At 48.8% G+C, this 11,669-nt stretch overlaps 1 pseudogene; it reads right to left on the bottom strand.

Annotated features, from left to right (window-relative positions):
- Window positions 1–4,223: 4,223 nt before the first annotated feature.
- Window positions 4,224–6,474, bottom strand: LOC137146946 (olfactory receptor 52P1-like; annotated as a pseudogene).
- Window positions 6,475–11,669: the final 5,195 nt, after the last annotated feature.

Raw genomic sequence — 11,669 nt, 5'->3', positions numbered from 1 at the left:
AGCAGAGCATCAGCAGCCAGAACCGGAGGGGCCAGAGAAGCAGCCCAGAAGGCAGAGCTGTGCAGGAGGCAAAGCAGCAGTGCTGAGCCAGAGCCAGGGAGCTGGAGCAACCCGGACCAGCTGTGCCAACAGGGAGCCAGGGCTGATCTACAGCAGGGAGCTGCAGGGCCAGAGCTGGGATAGGAGCTGCCAGCCGTAGCACAAGTAACACGAGAGCCGAGCATGGTGAATAGATGAGGAGAGCTAGGCGGGGCCCTGGGCAGAGTGCCCAGCACAGGGAGAGGTCACCAGATAAAAAGGCCTTGTAGGCTGGCCTTGGGTGGGCGGCGGGGGGATCTGAGTTTCGTGACGTAACACACTGGGCTATTAGAGCGCTCCTTCCTTTTTCACTCTCCTACCTATGCCAGTCAGGCTTCTCAGAATTCATTGCAGTCAAAACCAAGTATAGTTCCCAGCTTTCTGTGCAAGAGGATTTATGTCTCTTCCTTTCTACACTTCAATCCAATTCCATTCCTTTGTACAGCTAGGAAACAAACACACCCCTCCCACTGATAAGATAGGACTGGTGAATATTATACTGAATGAATGTGTCATTTTCTGGAGTCATGTTTCCTAACAGGTTTGTGAAGTTTTATTTTAGCAGTTCCCATTTATACTGGTTTTGAACTGAAAATCAATACTTCTAAAACTCATACTGATCTATAAAGCGGTGCCTCCAGATGTGGTTTATCTCGCTCTACAGACCAAACGGAGAGACTAGACAAACCTCTGTCACTACCCACCAAGGTCAATATTTCCTTGCACTGCTGCAGAAATGCAGCAAATGTCTGCAAGGGGAACCTCTTTTCGCAAACTTTCCTTACGTTACTTCTCACCACCGACGCATCCCTCATAAGATGGGTGCACACCTACAAGCCCTTACAACCCAGGGCAAACAGTCATCTGTGGAGGTGTCTCTCCACGTCAACCTCCTCGAACTCAGGGCGCTCAGGAACGCCTGCCCCCATTTCCTCCCACTGATCAAGGGAACTCACACAAGAGTCTTGACAGACAGCATAGCACGTATTTATTACTTACATCTGCAGGGAGCAGCCAGGTCGCCCTGCCTCTGCATGGAAGCAGTAAAGTTATGGAACTGGAGCATTTCCCACAACATCACACTCTCAGGGGCATAACGTCCGGGGCACAAAACTTGACAGAGGACAGTCTCAGTCACAAGATCCCCACCCCAGAACTCACTGCTTTTATTAGTGACCAGGTGCCGTTTCTGTGGGCTGGGCCTCACCCCAGGCAATGCACCAGACAGCCCAGGGCTCTGGGACAGCCACATCCCAGAGCTACAGTAGGTCACAGAGCCTGTGGCTCAAGCATCTCAGAAGAGACACTGCAGGGCTGGGCAGGATGTGGGGTGAGCTGCCCTGGGTAGCACCACGGGGAGAGGAGGCCAAGCTCTCTGCTAAGAGAGGGGGCAGCAGCTGGGCTGGGACCCAGTCTGTGCAACCAGAGCAGACCTTGGGGAGGGTCTGATCGATGGAGGGAGACCAGAGGAAGATGGCACAGGAAGAGTGCCAAGGAAAGAGAGACGGCCAGAGCTGGGGGACTAGAGGCAGACAGCCCATCTGTGACTGGTCCAAGCCTGGGAGACCAGGGATGAGTCCTGGACATGCTGACAGCTTGGGAGGTGGGGAAGGACTCTCTGGAGCCCACGAGGGTGGGAAGCCACAGACCAGGGACTGGAAGAAGCTACGACAAGTGACATCCATGTCAGGGACTATCCTGAGAAGGGAGCAGCACCACAGCCAGGGGGAGGTGGACAGGCGCAGGGGCGGTAATGGGCGATGGCCAAAGGCATCCCAGCCCCTCTACATCCGACACCGTATCCACGTGGCCATCACCAGGCCCCATGCAGCCCCTGGGACTTGAGTCCACTGAACCTGCTGGGCTCAGTGGCTGGGCCACATCCAGCCCTGGGCAGCAGCCACTGCACAATGGCCACAGGCACCCACTACCCAGGGGACTGAGGGAGAACCTGACCGCACAGAGGAGACACTAGAGATCCTCTTGGATCAACAAAGGCCCACCGAACCCCCACGCTGGGCAACGACCTGGGGCATGTCAGCTCCTGAGGGGACTCCTTCCCACTTCAGTGACACCCAGCAACTCCCCGGGGGGCCACCCACAGAACACCCTGGGATACCCTGCTGTGTCTCCACACCCAGAGCTGCCTCGCACCACCATCTGTGGCCTCGTGGAACTGGGGGCACCCGTTGGCGGTGAGCTTCAGCCCCAGTCATAGAAACATAGAAACATAGAGTTGGAAGGGACCTCAGGAGGTCATCTAGTCCAACCCCCTGCTCAAAGCAGGACTAAACTCAGCTAAATAATCCCAGTGAGGGTTTTGTCAAAACGCAGCTTAAAAACCTCTAAAGATGGAGATTCCACCACCTCTCTAGGTAACCCATTCCAGTGCTTCATCACCCTCCTAGTGAAAAACTATTTCCTAATGTCCAACCTAGACCTCCCCCACTGCAACTTGAGACCGTTGCTCCTTGTTCTGTCATCTGCCACCTCTGAGAACAGCCTAGCCTCATCCTCCCTGGAACCCCGTTTCAGGTAGTTGAAGGCTACTATTAAATCTCCCCTCATTCTTCTCTTCTGAAGACTAAACAAGCCTAGTTCCCTCAGCCTCTCCTTATAAGTCCATGAGGTGGTGGCCAGTATGAGCAGCTGGAGGGAGCGACATGAGGGGGACCGTGGGCAGGGCCCAGTACGGGGACATGCCTCCAGCCCTGAGACCGCGTAGGCCAGACTGGGAGGAGGTCATGACCCTGATGGGTGCAATGCTGGGAAAAGGGCACTGCCCCCTATAGCCTGGGGGTGTGTGGCCACCGCCAGAGAACGTGTCCCACTGTGGCATCCCTGCCATGCAGCAAGGTCTAGGCAGGGGCCTGGGACATATGCGAGACAGACTGTGAGCATCCTTCACACCCCAGAGATGCTGTGTATGGAGGCCCTGGGCCAGAGTCGCGTTGGGTGTTTTTCTTTAACCTTTCTCAAATTTAGTTTTTTTAATTGGTGGCTAGTTAATAAATTGTATTTGCTTTGCACTGTATGCAATGATCAGTGGGTCAGGGAAGTGCTCAGTGTGTAGAGTCCCCCAGAGGAAGGACAGCCCAGACCCTGTCCTGAGTGACCATGACGAAGTTGGGGGTCGAGCCCCACAGAGATCCTGGGCCCAGCCTTGTAGGAGTTACAGGGACCTTGGCACACAGGACAAAGGGCAGGGAGCCCTCGAAGTCAGGCTTGTCTCTGGGTAAAGGACATGGGAGTGAGGTCTCAGATCCTTTCGCTAGCCAACTCCCCCGGGGCCGTGTGTGAACCAGGAAAGTTCCCCATAGTAGCGGGACCATCCTCCCACTTACATCAGCGTCTTACTCAGGTAAGAGGGATTTATTATTAGTTTAAACTAATTTAAGGTTATTATGTTTATGTGTTTATGGCCGGCTAGGGGCTAGAAGAGCAGGGGGGATGCGTCTTTTACCTAATGTTAACTGTGACCCGTCCTTTCCCAGGGTAGCCAACTGGTAATGCCAAAGTCAGGGCAGGCTGCAAAAGGAGAGCAGATTCTCCCCGTGCTGGTGGGTGACACTGAAGCCCGGTTTCCCAACCAGCCACGAACTGCAGATTTCACGTCTTCGGGGAGGACAAACTAGAGGGGAAAACTCCAAGTTATTGCTAGTTAAGAATTCAGAGAGACTGGTTTGAGGAGAGTCAGCACTGGATGTGATTGTTGGGGCCTGGTGGAGGGCAGAGTTGGGCACCTTGTGGTGGCAGAGAGGGGCAAAAGAGTCAAAGATGGAGGAGAGTGAGGAATGGTGAGTATCAACAACCAGACTGATGGAAAATGGGACAGAGAGCATATGAGAAACCATCAGCGCTGGTGTCTGGAAGTCACAGAAAGGCTGAGTGACAGGGTATGTGGGTCATGGGGATGACAGGTGATTCTGTCAGAGATTAGGTGATGGTTAGAGAGATAGAACTTAGCAATGGAGAGGGCAGTGCTTGGTGATGGAGGGATAAGACATTAGGTGTGAGGAACTGCTGAAACTGTGAACAGCCACAAGGCTGAGCTTAGCCAAATTGGGACAAAGCACCCTTGATTAACGAGGACACATCCTTTCCCCATCCTATCAAGCAGGTTTAAAGTTAGTGGCCACAGGTGATCACATTTTGCAGATGTATTTTCCCACTTTGTCACGATGCTCTTTGGTTTTGACCCCATAAATGATAGGGTTGAGCATGGGGGGTACAAGGCAATAGAGGTTGGCCAAGAAGACATGAACGTGGGCAGCGATGCCATGACCGAACCTGTGTGTCAGGGTGCAGAAGATGAAGGGAGTATAAGATATCAACATCACACAGATGTGGGCTGTGCAGGTGTTGAGGGCTTTCTGGTGAGCTTTCTTGGAGGAGATTCTGAGGACGGTCCTGATGATCAGCCCATAGGACAGGCCAATGAGTGTCAGGTCTAACCCGATGATGACTAATGTTGTCATCAGGTCATATGTCCTGTTGACTCTGGTGTCCCTACACAACATCTTCACCACAGCCATGTGCTCGCAGTACGTGTGGGGGATAATGCGCTTGGCACAGAATGGCAGCCTCTACAGAAGCAGTGTCTCTGGGAGAACCAAGAGAACACCTCGTATCAAACCAACTTACCCTAACTTAGCGATTCGTGCATTGGTGAGGATGGTGGTGTATCTCAGAGGGTCACATATGGCGACATAGCGATCGAAGGCCATTATCATGAAGACAGCTGAGTGCATAGCAGCAACCACGTGAAGGAAGAACATCTGGGTGAGGCAGCCCTCCACAGTGATGTCTTTGGAACAGAACCAAAATATGCACAGTGCCTTCGGCACGACACAGGTACACCCACCGATGTCTGTGAGCGCCAGCATGGAGAGCAGCAGGAACATGGGCTTGTGCAGGGTCGGCTCTTTGCCGACAACAAACAGAATCGTGAAATTTCCCAACAGGCTGATGATGTAGAATGTAGAGAAAGGGATGGAAATCCAGATGTGGGCAGCTTCCAGTCCCGGGATGCCGTTTAGGATGAATGTTGATGGATCGGAGCGGGTGAGGTTGAAAGCCCCCATGAGATAGTCGAAGCACCGATCAGGCTCAGAAATGTTCAGGGTGCCTGTGAAGGGAAAGAAGCAGAGGGAGGAGGGTCATGCACTGGATAAGAAAGAGCACGGTAAATATTTCATTGTTGCTAACTATGTAGAATGGGGGGTAAGCAGTGAGGTGTCAACCAAAGTATTTAGGCCAAATGTGACTTGTCCGTGCCTAGGATAGCCACATGAAAATGCCAAGGTTGGGGCAGGCTGTAAAAGGAGATCAGATTCTCCCAGCACTGGTGGGTGACACTGAAGTCAGACTTCCCAACCAGCCACAAACAATACTTCTGATTCCCCACCCTGGTTACCAAGAAGCTAAAATAAAATATGCAGTCTCTTTTACTGCATTTTAGTCCCTGGCTCCCAATAAGCCACTAGGTCCAGTGAAGAGAATGCTTTCTTCACCTAGTGCATAATTAGACAAAGAAACTTATTGCCACAAGATGCAGTTGAGGTCAGATTATAAGGAAGAATCAGAGGTTTAAGACATTTACATGAATAGTAAGAACGTTCTGTTACGATAGCTAGATCTAAATAATTATCTTGGAAAGCCTGTATGTCCCCGTTTTTCAGGGCAGAAGCTGATCCCTGGTTGTTAGGCGTTAATGTGACACTCTTATGAAGGTCAGGTGGTGTATCGCTGTCAGAGAGGACGCTGGACTGGATGTATCATTGGTCTGTTCCATGATGCAATTCCTCTTTTGCAAGGAAGCCAAGTTTCCCCCACAGAAATGGACACTATCATGCCAGGCTGGGACTTTGTGCTCTGTTAGTTCCCTTGTTTCTTTTGGTGAGACTCGTTCTTGAAAGCACCCAGCTTTCTTTTAGACATAACAAGTACAGTGGTTTCGTTATTCTGCCTTGTTAAGCTGAAACACCCGTCAGCAACGCAGGTGTTTACCCTTCTCATGCTTGAATACTGATAATGTTTGTAGATGCCAAAAAAATTGGGAGATCCTAAATAATGAAGAGGACATGCTGCTGATTCAGAGCAATCTGGATTGGTTGGTAAAATGGGTCAAGGCAAACAATATGTGCTCTAAGAACAAAGAAGGTAGGTGATGCTTACACAGTGGGGGACACTATCATGGGAAGCAGTGACTATGAACAAGATTTGGGGGGGCATGAAGGGGAAATGAGCAAAACATGAGGTCCCTGTGTGACCCTGTGGCCAAAAGAGGTAATGTGATCCTGGGGTGATAAACAGGGGAATCTCAAGTAGGGGGAGAGAAGTTATTTTACCTCTTTCCTTGTCACTGATGGAACTTCTTCTGGAAAATGGGTCCATTTCTGGCATCCACAATTAAAGATTCATATTGATACAGAGATAGTTAAGGGGTGACTTGATAACAATCTAACAATACCCAGATATGGAACAAATATTGAATAATGGGTTTTTCAGGCTAGCATAGAAAGGTCTAACACCATCCAAAGCCTGGGAGTTGAAGTTAGACAAATGCTGACTATAAATAAGGTGTACAACTTTTAAACATGGAGAGTAATTAGCCATTGGAGCAATTTACCAAGGCTCATGGCAGATTCTCCATCACGGAAAATTTCTAAACCAAGGTTGGATGTTTCTCTATAAGCTCTGCTCTGAGAGTCCTTTCGGGAGAGGTCTCTGGCCAGTGCTATACTGGAGGTCAGACTAGATGATCACAGTGGTCCCTTCTGGCCTGGAGCTCTGTGAACACGTCCCTGCAGCACATAGAGGAGTCAGTTGGAGTCATTTTGCCTGCAAGCTGGTGCCTGAGCCTTTCTGAAGGTATTTTTTCTGACTCATGACAGTGCTGAATTTAGCTCCAGGGGGAAAACGTCTATGTCTTGCAAAGGGAAAGAGGCTCAGACACATTCAGGGCCAGGAAACTGCCAGCACTGGCCTGGGACCAATAATCAGAAAGAAAAATTGAATTTCGGCTGTGCTGCCTGCCTGTCACTCCCTGCCCCACAACCTGCCCATGCCTGTCCATGTACAGCCTTCTCCCAACGTGCACAATCCCCAGCGCTGCCACACAGTGATCCCACTCACCCAGGATCAAAGCCAGATGCTGGACACACCACACAGGGACAGCTCGTACAAATATCGACACAGCCTGCTTTAAACTCTGGGTCTGGCTGCACCGGTTAAAGGGGGGATGGAGAAGGAGCAGCCTGCTCAGCCTGTTTGGGGGTGAAGGGAACCGAAGAAGCAGCTCAGCGTGTGCAGGGAAGAGGAGAGGAACAGACCCGAGGGGAGGGGAGAGAGGACGTGGAGACTAAAAGGAGCCAGTGCGAGTAACTCTTCCTCAAAACAACACAAAGCTTTAGTTGTTGTGGGATTGGTCACAGGAATAGGGATTGGCTGGACTGAGGAAATCTACTACAGTGTGTCCACAGTACACTAGAGTCTGAAACACCCATCTGCCCCGGGAGATTGCAGGAAGCCTAGTTTCACCTCTTTGGTGTGTGAATTAGGCAGGATGTCCATTCCCTATTTCACATGGCAGTAAAGTCGCTGAATTAGAAACCAGAGAAAAAAACAGAATACAAAAAGGGGAAGATACTGACACATAGAAGGATACAGTAAGAGACAAGGAAATTATCTTAAAACATATATCTGTCTAAATTATTTACAATAAAACTTTAATTCCAATTTTAAATCCCTTCGTGTTTCTGACAACACTGAACAGTTCAAGTCTCCGTTCAGGAGAATTCCTGCCCAGATTGTTCTTGAATGGAACCTTCCTGAACCCTTAGCACTAACATTATTGCAGAAACAGGCAACTCACCGGAATCCCACACAGCAGAGAGAGGAAATCTCCTTATTGTGACTTGAGAATCAGTGTACGAATCTCACGTCTGACACTTGCAATTCTGGACAGGAACATCTGCAGACTCTTAGGTTGGCCTGGACTCCAGGACAATTCTCTGCACCTCATGAGCAGTGGGAAGAGCAGAAAATAGACCCTGGAGAATTTCAATCTAAAAGTCTCCCCTGGGAGTGAAGATACAATTCACTGATAACAAAGGCTCAGATTGTCAGAGCACTGAGACTTGCAGATTAGCTAGAGTTGTCCTGCACTGCTAAAACCCCAGAGAGAAAAGAAGAGCCAAGGGTTGGACGTGCTCATTTATCTATCAGCATTTCTGTGCTGCTGCTCCTTGTCATAGAATCTGAGCATCTGCTGCTGCTCCCAGCTGATGAGCCCCGTGATGAATCCCTGAGACCACGACGTGCACGTGGACAGGCTCTTGTACATCCTTGTTTCAAACGTAGGATTTCCACACTGAGTAACAGTCCCTCCCATCCACTAGCCTCTCTCTGACAGAGGGCAGTACAGATTGCCCCAGCTTTGTCATAAATCTCTCATGGTGCAATATCCTGCCATGGGGAAGCGCAGCTTCCTGAGCCCCCTTCAGTGATCAGCACCTGCCCTGAAGCTTGTGCACTGACGGCCTTTGTCTCTTTATCCCAGCTGCAGTAACTGCACGGGCTGTCAGTGAGGTAGGGAGGGTGGAGGGAGATGTTCGGAGGTGAGTCAGGTGTCCATTGTCCATCCACATTCAATTGGACTCTGCTGCCCACTGCCCTTGTGCCTTTGACAACCTCCCCCCGGGGTCAAGTGGATCATGCGCTGGTCTGGAACTCAGGAGACCTGGTCAATTCCTGGCTTGGCCACAAAACTCCTCTGTCACGTTGGACGTGTCATCTCGTAATCTACTCTGGGCCTCAGTTTCCCCCATGTAAAATAGGGAAAGCACATCCCTGTCTCAGAGGGTGGTGAGGATAAAAAACCCTTAATTATGGCTGTTGTGAATCTCATATCATCCAGCCTTGTGAAAAACGGTTCTTAACCTTTTGTAATTGTTCTTCAAGAGGTGTGGCTCATGTCTATTCTAATGTAGGTGTTTGCATGCCACTCGCATCACGGGCAGAAGATTTTTCACTTAGTTGTATCCATCAGGTCAACTCTAGTGCTCACTGGATTTGCGTACTCATGGCGCTCGTATATGGGAACCTGCTGACCCTCTGTCCCTTCTCGCCACCTAATTCCAACAGAGGGGCAACCGGGGGGGGTGGGTGTCTTGGAATGAACATGATCAACACCTCTCGAAGAACATAAATTATGAAAGTAGAGAAGAGGAGCACGTCACCAGGGGCTAAAATGGGGGCCCAATGAGCCTTGAGAGGACTAGCGTGAGAACCCAGGCTAGGATTGGCTGGTGCATTTTAGGGTACAGTCTGTCCAGGCCTTTGAGAAAATGGCTGGCAATTGAGGTGGTGAAGACAGATCGGCAGGTGACCCATGTATGTAACGCCGAAACCACAGCCAGGTGGACGATCATCGATGACACCGATAGCCCATGCTATTTCAGTGTAGTAAGCAGTCCAGGATGAATGGTGTGGATGACTGTAAGGGTAAAACACCTTTCTCCACAGGCCAGATCAAGAATCTCTTCCACTTTTCCAGGTACATCACTCTACTGGATGGTTTTCTACTCCCTAGAAGGACCTCTCTAGTGGGTCCAGAGCATGTCTAAGGAGTTCAGCCATGGAGCTTCCAGGCCTAAAGATCCAGAAGGATGGAGAGCCAATGTTGACGATGCCAGACCGAGGCTTTATCATGATCATGGTTAGGGGGCTGGAACACAAGACTTATGAGGAGAGGCTGAGGGAACTAGGTTTGTCTAGTCTGCAAAAGAGAAGAATGAGGGGGAATTCGATAGCAGCCTTTAATTACCTGAAAGGGGGTTCCAGGGAGGATGAAGCGAGGCTATTCTCAGTGGAGGCAGATGACAGAACAAGGAGCAATGGTCTCAAGTTGCAGAGGGGCGGTCTAGGTTGGATAATAGGAAAATGTTTTTTACTTTATGAAACCAGAAATTAAAAATCTCTGAAGATGGAGATTCCACCACCTCCCTAGGTAACCCATTCCAGTGCTTCACCACCCTCCTAGTGAAAAACATTTTCCTAATATCCTGTTTGTACTGGGGTGCCCAAAGCTGGACACAATACTGCAAATGCGGCTTCACCAATGCCATATAAAGAGGAATAATAATCTCCCTCGATCTCCTGGCAATGCTCTGTAGCCTGATTTTGGGTTGTTTTAGTAATTTGAATGGGGTTATAGGCTTGCCAATTGATCTGATCAGGAGATAATGAGGTTCTTGTCCCGGAATCAGGATCCAGAAGAGTTTTAGAGGGATGCATGACAGGAAGGTTCACAGTGATAGCCAAATTTGCATAAGTTTAAAAGTTTGTATTACGATAACATAAACTGATAGATAAATGACTGATTAAAGGAAAATGAATCATCAAATGGATAATGGATAGGATTACAGTCTTATTTTAGAGACTGATGTGATATATATATATCTCTATGGTATGCATTGGATTAATATACTCAGACCCTTCCTTGATGATCTGGTTGAGAGAGATGTTCGCTTCCTCAACTCTTGAGTAGAGGGGTGAAGTAGGCAATGCTCGAGGGCTAAGAGCTGTAAGGCTAAGACTAACACTACAAACAACACTAAGTATAAACAAAGAACAAAATTTTAACACTCGTTAAAAGAAGCTTCAAGAAGGAGTAGCTGACGATTGCCCCAAGTAACACAATTTGCCCCTTCTTATACCCTCAGCAATGGGGGTCCTCCTTCTAAGTCCAAATTTGGATTTTTCACCCCCAAATTATGAGGGTGCATTTATTGTCTAGACTGGCAGGTTCATGCGTATTAATGACATATCCACATCCTTTCCAAACGGTTCCAGATGGTTTGTTTATCTCACTTTTGTTATTTCTGGTGTTTTTGTGGGATCTGTGGTGTATCTGTGAAGTTTACTTGGGGCATAACCTGGTTGGGATGATATAGCAGAGGTTAGTCCTGCTTTGAGCAGGGGGTTGGACTAGATGACCTCCTGAGGTCCCTTCCAACTCTAATATTCTATGATTCTATAACCTGAGACAGCCCCCCCCCCTGTTTTCATGCCTCCTGACTTACCTAGGGTAAAGGTTATAACCATATATGTCTTATCCTTTAACTCATCATTACTTATTTGGGCCAAAGGTCCCGAACATATGTATGCTAACTGCCTTAGCTTTCATACAGGATGTGGCTCTAAGGTACCTTGCATTAAAGCTAAAATACTTTAATATAAATCTATGACTCTATCATAATAAAACAACAATACTTGAATCTATAAGGAAAAATATATATGTATATATGCAAGCAAGCAGGCTAGTCCTATAGGCTACAGCACACAGAATGAGCTATGGATCATTTCAGAAGATCCTTCTCCAATCATGAGTGGTCCATTCCCCGGGACAGTGTGAAGGACATCTTCCAAAGATGGGGTGTTTCCCATACAGGTTTGTTCAAAACAAGGCACAAGAGGAAGTATTTGCAGTTCTGCTCCTCCCTGAACCTTTAGCCCGGGCTTGGATGCAGGCATATTCCTTCCCCATATAATACTTTAATATGAGTGTATGATTCTGTTATAATAAA

This window comes from Emydura macquarii, unplaced genomic scaffold (assembly GCF_026122565.2).
Source record: "Emydura macquarii macquarii isolate MOO-44397 ecotype Brisbane River unplaced genomic scaffold, CSIRO-AGI_Emac_v2 contig_497, whole genome shotgun sequence".
NCBI classification, from domain to species: domain Eukaryota; kingdom Metazoa; phylum Chordata; order Testudines; family Chelidae; genus Emydura; species Emydura macquarii.
This window is presented reverse-complemented; position numbering and strand designations above follow the sequence as displayed.